General features: G+C 49.3%; 1 pseudogene; it reads left to right on the top strand.

The window, feature by feature from the left end:
- The first annotated feature begins 4,055 nt into the window (after positions 1–4,055).
- LOC101432233 (importin subunit alpha-1 pseudogene) lies at positions 4,056–6,069 on the top strand (annotated as a pseudogene).
- Positions 6,070–9,911: the final 3,842 nt, after the last annotated feature.

Raw genomic sequence — 9,911 nt, 5'->3', positions numbered from 1 at the left:
TTCCACGGGAACTGCAGAGCTTGCCTCTGGTTTCCCTGTCTCATGGGCGCCAGCGGAAGCCTCAGGAACGAGCCGCGGACAAGCTAGAAAGCAGACCACGCTCTGGCAGCACCAGAGCGACCCCAGAGCATCCTGAGCCCCCTGACCTCAGCCCTGTCTTCAGAGGCAGGTGAGATGGGCCAGGAGACCACACGCCTCCAGCGCTCGGCCCCAGATGGGGAGGGAGGGCGGGAGCCTCTTCTTGCATCAGGAAAGCATTGCAGAGGAGTAACGCGGCTTCCTACTCCAGGGGCCAAGGCGGGAGCAGCTGGGCGCAGCTGTGGGAACTGGTACACCCGAGCCGGGCTGGGAGGAGCAGAGAGGAGCTGCCAGGACGGGCCTTGGGGGCAGACGGCCGGCTGCTCAGGGTCTCACCAGGGGTTTCGGCGAATCCTTCACCAGAAACCTCCTCCAAAGCCCAAGGAGAAAGAAAGACGGAGCTGCTCAGGCACGGCGGTATTTACTTTGTTGATTTGTATGTGGACTCGTTCTGAGAAGACGTTGGGGTGGGACACAGAGAATCCACACAGAGAATCCACCCTGGCCCTGCCTCGGACTCTAGCTAACTTTGGAGACTTCCACCCACTTTGTCCCTGGGAGCCTGAGCCAACTCAAAGAGAAGACATTTCAGACGCAGGGAGGCCGGGAGCTGGCGCTCGAGTCCTGGTCCAAGTGAGCCGCCCGCCCGCCCCAGGCAGACCGCTCCCGACCAGGGGGGAGGGCGCGGTCGGGGCCTGCCCGGCCTGGCCGACCTCTGCTGGCACTTAACGGAGGAAGAGGGGAAAAGGGTGCAGGGCTGTGCAGACAGGCCTGGGCGCCCCACTCCTCCCTCTGCAGGCCCCCCCCACCCACGCTGGTTTCCCTCTCCAGTGTCCTCACCTGGAAAATCTCCAGCCCTCGTTAAACCCGAGTGTCAGCTCGGCCTGCCCGCTTCCCTGCGCCCCGGTCCCTGGAGGGGCAGGAGACCACCTCGATCGCCGCTGTGCTCACACGGACCCTCAGCCCCGTAATCCCAGCCTGGCCCCCTAGCGAGCTCACCCTCCTACTCCACCAACGGACTGCGCCACTGGGCAGCAAGGCCCTCGGCCTCTTATCACCCAAACTGCCAAGCACCCAGACGCCAGCCGCTGAACTCCTGCTTTGCAGCAGGGGTTCTTAACCAGGGGTCCACGGACCCGAAGATTTCAGGGGGTCTGTGAGCTTGAATTGAAAAAACACAACTTGTTATCTTTACTTTCTCTGACCGCTGATGCTGAGTGTCATAAAACTACCTGCCGCTACATTCTGAGAAGGGGTCTGTGGTTTTCACCTGACTGACAAAGGGGTCTGTGAAACAAAAACAGGCTAAGAACCCTGCTTTAAAGATACAGAGTTTGGGGGAGGATTAGTAAAAGGATAGTTGCTCCCTTAACTATTAAACTTGGCCCAGTTTTGCTAAAAGATGCTCTCTCCTGGCTGCTCCTCCCTAGACCACCCTTTTCCCGGGACTGGAATTAGCTCCTGAGTCAGCAGTCACTTCGGGGATGGAGACTAAGGCTTTTAGGCAGCCGCGGGGCTGAGCCCACAACCAATTCAGATGACCCAGGTGCCGAATGGAAGACAGGTGACACGCAAGCTTGATTACAACTTTATATTCTCCCCTTAACACCAACTGGAATTTCACTCATTCACCCGAAGTGAACAGAGCTTAAAGGCAGCAGAGGGCGCCAGGTGGGCTTGAAAAGGAATCAAAAGGCTTCCATGATCAAAAAGCTTCCCCTGGGTCCTACCATGGACAATGTTTCCTATACTTGGTCAAAACTGTAACAGGGGAAGTGGATGGGGCTTAAGCGATTGAGCTCCCGCCTACCACACAAGAGGTGCTGGGCTTGGGTCCTGGTGCCTCCTAAAGAAGACAAGCAGATGCCACACCTGCTGCAACAGGCTGGATGCTGCATCTGCTGCAAAGAGCTAGAGGCTGTACTGCCACAAGCCAGCAGAGCCACAGCCCACGGGGAGTGGATGTGGCTCACGCTGCCTTCCACGTGGGAGGTCTTGGGTTTGGTTCCCGATGTCTCTTGGAGAAGGAGAGCAAACAATGAGCAGACACACAAGAGAACCATTTGGGGGAGGTGGGGATAAATTTTTATTTTATTTTATTTTTTAAAGATTTATTTATTTATTTCTCTCCCCTTCCCCGCCCCCCCACCCCAGTTGTCTGTTCTCTGTGTCTATTTGCTGCGTCGTCTTTGTCCGCTTCTGTTGTTGTCAGCGGCATGGGAATGTTTCTTTTTGTTGCATCATCTTGTTGTGTCAGTTCTCCATGTGTGCGGTGCCATTCCTGGGCAGGCTGCACTTTCTTTTTGCACTGGGCAACTCTCCTTACAGGGCGCACTCCTTGCGCGTAGGGCTTCCCCATGCGGGGACACCCCTGCGTGGCACAGCACTCCTTGCACGCATCAGCACTGAGCATGGGCCAGCTCCACACGGGTCAAGGAGGCCCGGGGTTTGAACTGCGGACCTCCCATGTGGTAGACGGATGCCCTAACCACTGGGCCAAGTCCGCCGCCCAAAATTTTTTTTTAAATGATCAAAGAACTAAAGGAAAATATGAACAATGAAATAAAAGGAAGTCAGGAAAATAAATGAACACAAAGAGTATTAATAGAGAAATGAAAACTATGAAAAGCAACCAAACAGAACTAAAGACAACAGTAACAAAATTAAAAATTCCCTAGAGGGGAAGCAGATGTGGCTCAAGCAATTGGGCTCCCATCTACCATAGAGGAGGTCCAGGGCTTGACCCCTGGGCCTCCTGGTGAGGGCGAGCTGGCCCGCGCAGGAGTGCTGGCCTGCACAGAGAGCTAGCGCAGCAAGACAACTCCACAAAGAGAGACACAGAGGAGAGACAATAAGAGATGCAGCAGACCAGGGAGCTGAGGTGGTGCAAGAGATTGAGCACCTCTCCCACTCCAGAAGGTCCCAGGATCGGTTCCCGGTGCTGCCCAAAAAGAAGACAATGCAGGCACAGAAGAACACACAGTGAATGGACACAGAAAGTAGATAACAAGCACAAAAACAACGGGGGTGGGGTGGATAGATAAATAACTTTTTTTAATTCCCTAGAGGATTCAAGAGCAGATTGGAGTTGGCAGAAGAATCAGTGAACTTGAGGTTAAGACAATCGAAAGCAACCAATCTGCTAAGAGGGAAGAAAGAATGAAGAAAAGTGAACGGTGCCTGAGGAACCTGTGGGACACCATCGAGGGCACCAATATACACATTACAGGAGTTCCAGAAGGAGAAGAGGGAGAGAATGGGCAGAAAGAACATTCAAAGAAACAGTGCCTGAAGATGTCCCCAATTCAACCAAAGGCATGAATATACACATCCAAGGTGCTTGGCAAACTCCAAACAGGATAAACCCAAAAGAACCTATGCAACAGCGTATTAGAATCCTACCAGCAAATGCCAAAAATAAAGCTGCAAGAGAGACGCACATTTGTCACATACAAGGAAGCCTCAATAAGATTAAATACCAGTTTCTTATTGGAAACATGGAGGCAAGAAGGCAGGGGGATGACATATTTAAAGCGCTGAAAGCAAAAAGCTGCCAACCAAATTCTCTATCTGGCCAAACTGTCTTTTAAAAATGAGGGCAAGATTAGGACATTCCCAAATAAACAAAAGCTGAGGGAGTTCATCATAACTAGACCGGTCGTGTAACAGACACTAAAGAGAGTTCTCCAGGTTGAAAAGAAAGGATGTAAGAAGGAAGCTGCATGAAGAAATAAAGATCTCTGGTGAGGGTAATGACGGGTAAATATATAAGCCAGTACTACTGTATTTTTGGCTTATCACTCCACTCTTTACTTCCTACAGGATCTAAAAGGCGAATGCATAAAATGTCATGAGAGATGCCGTCTTCGGGCCGAGTCGTGGAGGGCGTTTCGAGGGCATTCACCCCGCAGCCTGTGAGCCCCGCACCGCCTCTTGTGGAAGCCCGACCCCGCTCTGCAGCTTTCTGTCACACAACCATGTCCACCAATGAGGATGCTAATTCACCAGCTGCCTGCCTCAACAGATTCAAGAAGGGGGGAAAGAAAGAGGAAAGAGAATACAGAAATGAGGCATCATGAAATAACATGGAGCTGAGGGAAGCTAAGAAGGATGAAGAGATGCTGAAAAGGAGAAATGTCTGCTCCTTTCCTGATGCCACTACTTCTCCACTGCAGGAAAACTCTTAACAACCAGGACACTATACTTGATCTGTTGATGACACTGTCAAAGGCAAAAACAGCAACAATTTGGAGAGACAGCTCCAAGCTCTTCAAGCTGCTAAGAAACTGCTTTGTAGGGGAAAACAGTCCCCCCAGAGACGACATACTCTGGGCTGGTTTGACTCCAAAATGTATGTCCTCCTTGGGCAGAACCGATCGTACCCCCATTCGGTTTGAATCTGCTTGGACGATGACTAACATTGCTCCTGGGACATCAGAGCCGACCAAGGCCGTGGTAGTAGGAGGTGTTATTCCAGCACTCATTTCTCTGCTGCCATCTCCCCATGTTCGTATCAGCGAACAAGCTGTATAGGCTCTAAGGAAACAGCACAGGTGATGGCTCAGTTTTCCGAGACTTGGTCATCAGGTACGGTGCAGCCGATCTGTAGGCTCTACTTGCAGTTCCTGATATGTCTTCTTTAGCATGTGGTTACTTATGTCATCTTACAGGGACGCTTTCAAACCTTTGTCAAAACAAGAATCCTGCACCTCTGTTCGAGGCACTGAGCAAATTCTTCCTACTTTCGTTCATCTCCTGCATCACTATGACCCCGAAGTTTTAGCAGATACCTGCTGGGCCGTGTTCTATTTTACTTTTTTTTTTTAAGATTTATTTATTTTTTTATTTCTCTCCCCTCCCTCCCCACCCCAGTTGCCTGTTCTCTGTGTATATTTTTGCTGTGTGTTCTTCTTTGTCCGCGTCTGTTGCCAGTAGCACAGGAATCTGTGTCTCTTTTTGTTGCATCATCTTGCTGCACAGTTCTCCGTGTGTGCGGGGCCATTCCTGGGCAGGCTGCACTTTTTTCGCACTGGGCAGCTCTCCTTATGGGGCATGCTCCTTGAGCGTGGGGCTCCCCTACGCAGGGGACACCCCTGCATGGCATGGCACTCCTTGCGCACATCAGCACTGCAATGGGCCAGCTGCACACGGGTCAAGGAGGCCTGGGGTATGAACCACGGACCTCCCATGTGGTGGACGGATGCCCTAACCACTGGACCAAGTCTGCTTCCTGTTCCATCTTACTGATGGTCCAAATGAATAGATTGAAATGGCTGTGAAAACTGAAGCAGAGCCCCAACTTGTGAAGTGTAGAGGGGCTACTGAATTGCCCACTGTGACTCCTGCACTAAGAGCCATAGGGAATATTACCATGGGGACAGGTGAAGACTCAGGTTGAAAGAGACACAGGAGCACTTGCCGTCTTTCCAGCCTGCTAACTAATAACCAGAAGGAAGCACCAGAGACGGTGCTGAATATCACAGCTCGCTGTCAGGACCGTTGATAGCCAGCAGTGGAGCGTGGATTGGCTCCTTCCTCATTATCCTTCTTGCTAAGGCAGACTTTAAGACACAAGAGGACGCTGGACGGGCTCTAACTTTACAAGTGGTGGAGCAGCTGAACAGATTGTACACCTTGTCCATTGTGGCACAATAGAACCGTTGATGAACCTTTTAACCCCAAAAGATACCAAAATTACTCTGGGAACTCTGGATGCAATTTCAAATTATCTTTCAGGCTGCGGAGAAACTAGGTGAAACTGAGAAGCTTTGTATAATCATTAAAGAATGTGGAGGTTTGGATAACACTGAAGCTCTTCAAAACCATGAAAACAACTCTGTGTACAAGGCTTCATTAAGCTTGGTTAAGAAGTATGTCTCTGTAGAGGAAGATCAGAATGTTGTAGCAGAAACTACCTCTGAGGAACTGTCCACATTCACAAAGACACTCCTGGGCCTTTCACCTTTGAGGTTGTACAGCATATACGTATAAAGCTGTTAGTGCACCATGTTTGGTATCACATTGCTTTTTAAACGAGATTTGTTATGTAGCACTTTTACAACGAAACTATAATTGAACAGTTCCAAACTCTACGTATGAAGCATCCCCTCAATGCGTATCTTATCTATATGAATTTCATATATCCTGTAAACAAAGATTAAATTTCACCTTTTCCTTTTAAAAAATATAGTACGTAATCAGTAGTTTGAGACTGGTAATGTTGAAACACATAATATGTGTCAAGGACTACATAGAGGTGGGAGGGGGGAAGCGGACTTGGCCCAGTGGTTAGGGCGTCCGTCTACCACATGGGAGGTCCGCGGTTCAAACCCTGGGCCTCCTTGACCCATGTGGGGCTGGCCCATGCGCAGTGCTGATGTGCACAAGGAGTGCCCTGCCACGCAGGGGTGTCCCCCGCGTAGGGGAGCCCCACGCGCAAGGAGTGTACCCCGTAAGGAGAGCCGCCCAGCGCGAAAGAAAGTGCAGCCTGCCCAAGAATGGCGCTGCACGCACGGAGAGCTGACACAAGATGACGCAACAAAAAGAAAACACAGATTCCCGTGCCGCTGATAACAACAGAAGTAGAGAAAGAAGATGCAGCAAATAGACACAGAGAACAGACAACCGGGGTGGGGGGGTGGAGAAATAAAAAAAAAGGTGGGGGGATAGAGGGATAAAAGAACTTAGTTTGTGTACATTATTGAAGTTAAGTTGGTATCAAAGCAAATGAGACTGACAGATTTACGATGTTAAGTTTAAGCATAATGGTAACTACAAAGAAAATATCAGAAAACATGCAAGCTCATAGAGACAGAAATTAGATTACAGGTTTCCAGGGGCAATGGGCAGGGGGCACGAGAGTTAACGCATAATGTGTGTAGGGATTCAGTCTGGGGAGATGGGAAAGTTGTAGCAATGGAAGGAGGCGAAGGTGCCACAATACTGTGGATGTGATTGATCCCACTGAATTGTACGCTAGGGAGTGGTTGAGATGGGAAAGTTTATGGTGTATATATGTTCCCACGAATGAAAAAAAGAGCAACTAAAGAGACAATGACAATAAAATGCAATTAACATGATCCTGGATGGGATCTAGCAAAGGTGGAAATAAGGCACAAAAAGATATTATTGAGACATATGAAAAAAACTGGAATATAGACTATAAGTTTTACATCAAGATTCAATTTCTTGAACTAGATAACTGCACTTAAGGTGGATACATAAGTGCACATCCTTGTTCTTAAGAAATGTACATGTACAGTATTAAGTGTTCAAGGAGCATGATGTATACAGCCTACACTCATTCAGAAAATGGATTGACAGAGGTATGGATGTACAGATAAGTAGGTAGCTGTATAGATAGAATGGTATGGCAAATGTGGCAAAATGTTAAAACTGGTGGGTCTGGGTGTCTGGAGGGGTATGTTGGAGTTCTCTGTATGGAGTTTGTATTATTTGTGTAACTGTCCCATAGGTTTGAAAGTATTTCAAGCTAAGAAGTTAAACAAATCCAAACAACCCTAAAAATGTTTTAAAAATATCAAATCACATTACTTTTCTGATTAAAAACCTCCAACACCTTCCCGCTGTTTAAAAATACAGCCCCGTGTCTCCGCCTCGGCTCCCAAAGGCTGCCCCACTCCCAGCCCCTCCGCTTCACCCACCCGGCTCACACCCTGGGGCACGCGGGCGCTCCCCTGCCTGGAGCTTCACCCTCCGGTCTTCCCAGGCTCAGGCCTGTCGTTCAGGTCTCGGCTGAGATGTCACCTCCTCCCAGAGGGCCCCCAGGCACCACCTCACCAAGTAGCCCCTCCCTCTTCATCCCACCACCTTAGTCTCTGTTTGGCCACTGTCTGATATTTTCTGATTTATCTACTTGCTTCCTAGAGGGAGATAAGAATCAAGAGAACAAGAATCACATTTGTCTTCATGGCCTAACCCTAAGGCCTAGTACCATGCCTGGTATAAACTAAGCTCAGTAAATACATGTTGAATAAATGAATGAATGATCTGGGGCAAACGCTGGACTCTCTAAGCGAGGGTTTTCTCTTTTATCCATCTTGATGTGCAGATTTTAGTTGGGCTTAGGTCTGCTCATTGTAGTAGGTGCTTAATAAATGGCAGAGAAGTTAGTTGAAAGTGTGGGTTCTAGAGCAGGCTGTCTGGGCTCCCAACCTAGTTCTCAAATTCACTGGCTCCTTAACTTGGGACGAGTTGCTGGTGGCCCCCTCTGTAGGATGAGAGTGAGTACAGTAAGGAACAGAGCCTGCACGAGTGAGCCCTCCACCAAGGTTAACTGCTGTTGCCAATCAGTGCGACCCAAATAAAAGTACAAGCGAAACCACATAATGCTTCTCCTGTTTATCTACAAAAAAGCAAAAGACACTGCTAAAAATGGTCTTCCTCTAGCCAAACATGTAAGGTGCCTTTTTATTTAGAATCTCCTAAGACAGCTCTAAATACCAGCCCTAAGAACCAATTATCAGCAACATTTTCAAACTGAAAATAATTATTAATAGGGAAACATTTTAAACCATTTTTTGGGGTCTTACTATTATTCCCTAATGACTTAAAAGGTAACTATAACAAGCCCGTTTTGACAGTTTGTGGAAGTACGTTTCAGAGGAAAATCTACATAATTACCATCCAACCACCACAGCAGGCATGTCACCCAAAGACAAACCCCAAATTTCAGGAAGTGCTTGTAACACAGAGGCAGTGAGTTGGAAGCTACAGGGACCAAGGCACTATTTCAGCTGCTGCCAAAACAGCCGATTCCAATTAAGTTCTATTGTTGCTATAAACACAGTAACCACCCCCCACCCCAGCGCCCAGATCAATCAACAGCTGTTAATTATTCCCTTATCTTCCTTCTGGGACATTTCTACCAGGTGGTCAAGTAGTCTAAGAGGTGTTCTTGCCTCGGAATCAGGCTGGTGAGGCTGAGCTATGGGAGAGAAGAAATGAGACACGACAGGCAGTGGCCAGAGGGCTTGGGAGAGAGGACGGCCATTGCAGCCCGTCCCCGCCGCACTCCAGGGAGAAGGCCTAGCGCCACCAGGGCGCCCTGCAGTGCGCAGGCCCCGGATCACTGTCCACACACTGCTTCACTCCTGCAGCTCTTCTAAGGCTGTCTCTACCTGGGCCACTTGAAGGGCACATCCTGGTGGCAATTCCACATTTACAGCTTCAACCCTTAACTGCTTTTCTCTCAGAATATACACATATGTTTTGTTTTGTTTTTAAGGTACTGGGACCAGGGATTGAACCCTGGACCTTGTCTGCAGAAAGCCAGTGCTCACCCCCGAGCCACACTGGCTCCCCTTCGTTGGTTTCTTCATTTGTTTGTTTTTGTGTTTTGACAAGGCACTGGAAACTGAACCCGGGACCTGCCATGTGGGGAGCAGGCACTCAACCATGTGAGCCACATCCACGCCCTCACATTATAAATATATGTATTTTTAAAGATTTATTTCTCTCCCCTTCCACGCCCCCCCCCCCCCCAGTTGTCTGCTCTCTGTGTGCATTCGCTGTGTGTTCTTCTGTGACCGCTTCTATCCTTATCAGCCGCACCGGGAATCTGTGATTCTTTTTGTTGCATCATCTTGAGTTCTGTCAGCTCTGTGTGTGCGGCACCATTCTTGGGCAGGCTGCACTTTCTTTTGGGCTGGGCGGCTTTTCTTATGGGGCGCACTCCTTGCACGTGGGGCTCCCCCACACGGGGGACACCCCTGTGTGGCAGGGCACTCCTTGCGCGCATCAACACTGCGCATGGGCCAGCTCCACACGGGTCCAGGAGGCCCCGGGTTTGAACTTCGAACCTCCCATGTGGT

The sequence above is a fragment of the Dasypus novemcinctus genome, chromosome 13, assembly GCF_030445035.2.
Source record: "Dasypus novemcinctus isolate mDasNov1 chromosome 13, mDasNov1.1.hap2, whole genome shotgun sequence".
NCBI lineage: Eukaryota > Metazoa > Chordata > Mammalia > Cingulata > Dasypodidae > Dasypus > Dasypus novemcinctus.
The sequence above is the reverse complement of the archived record's forward strand: the minus strand, read 5'-3'. Positions and strand labels throughout refer to the sequence as shown.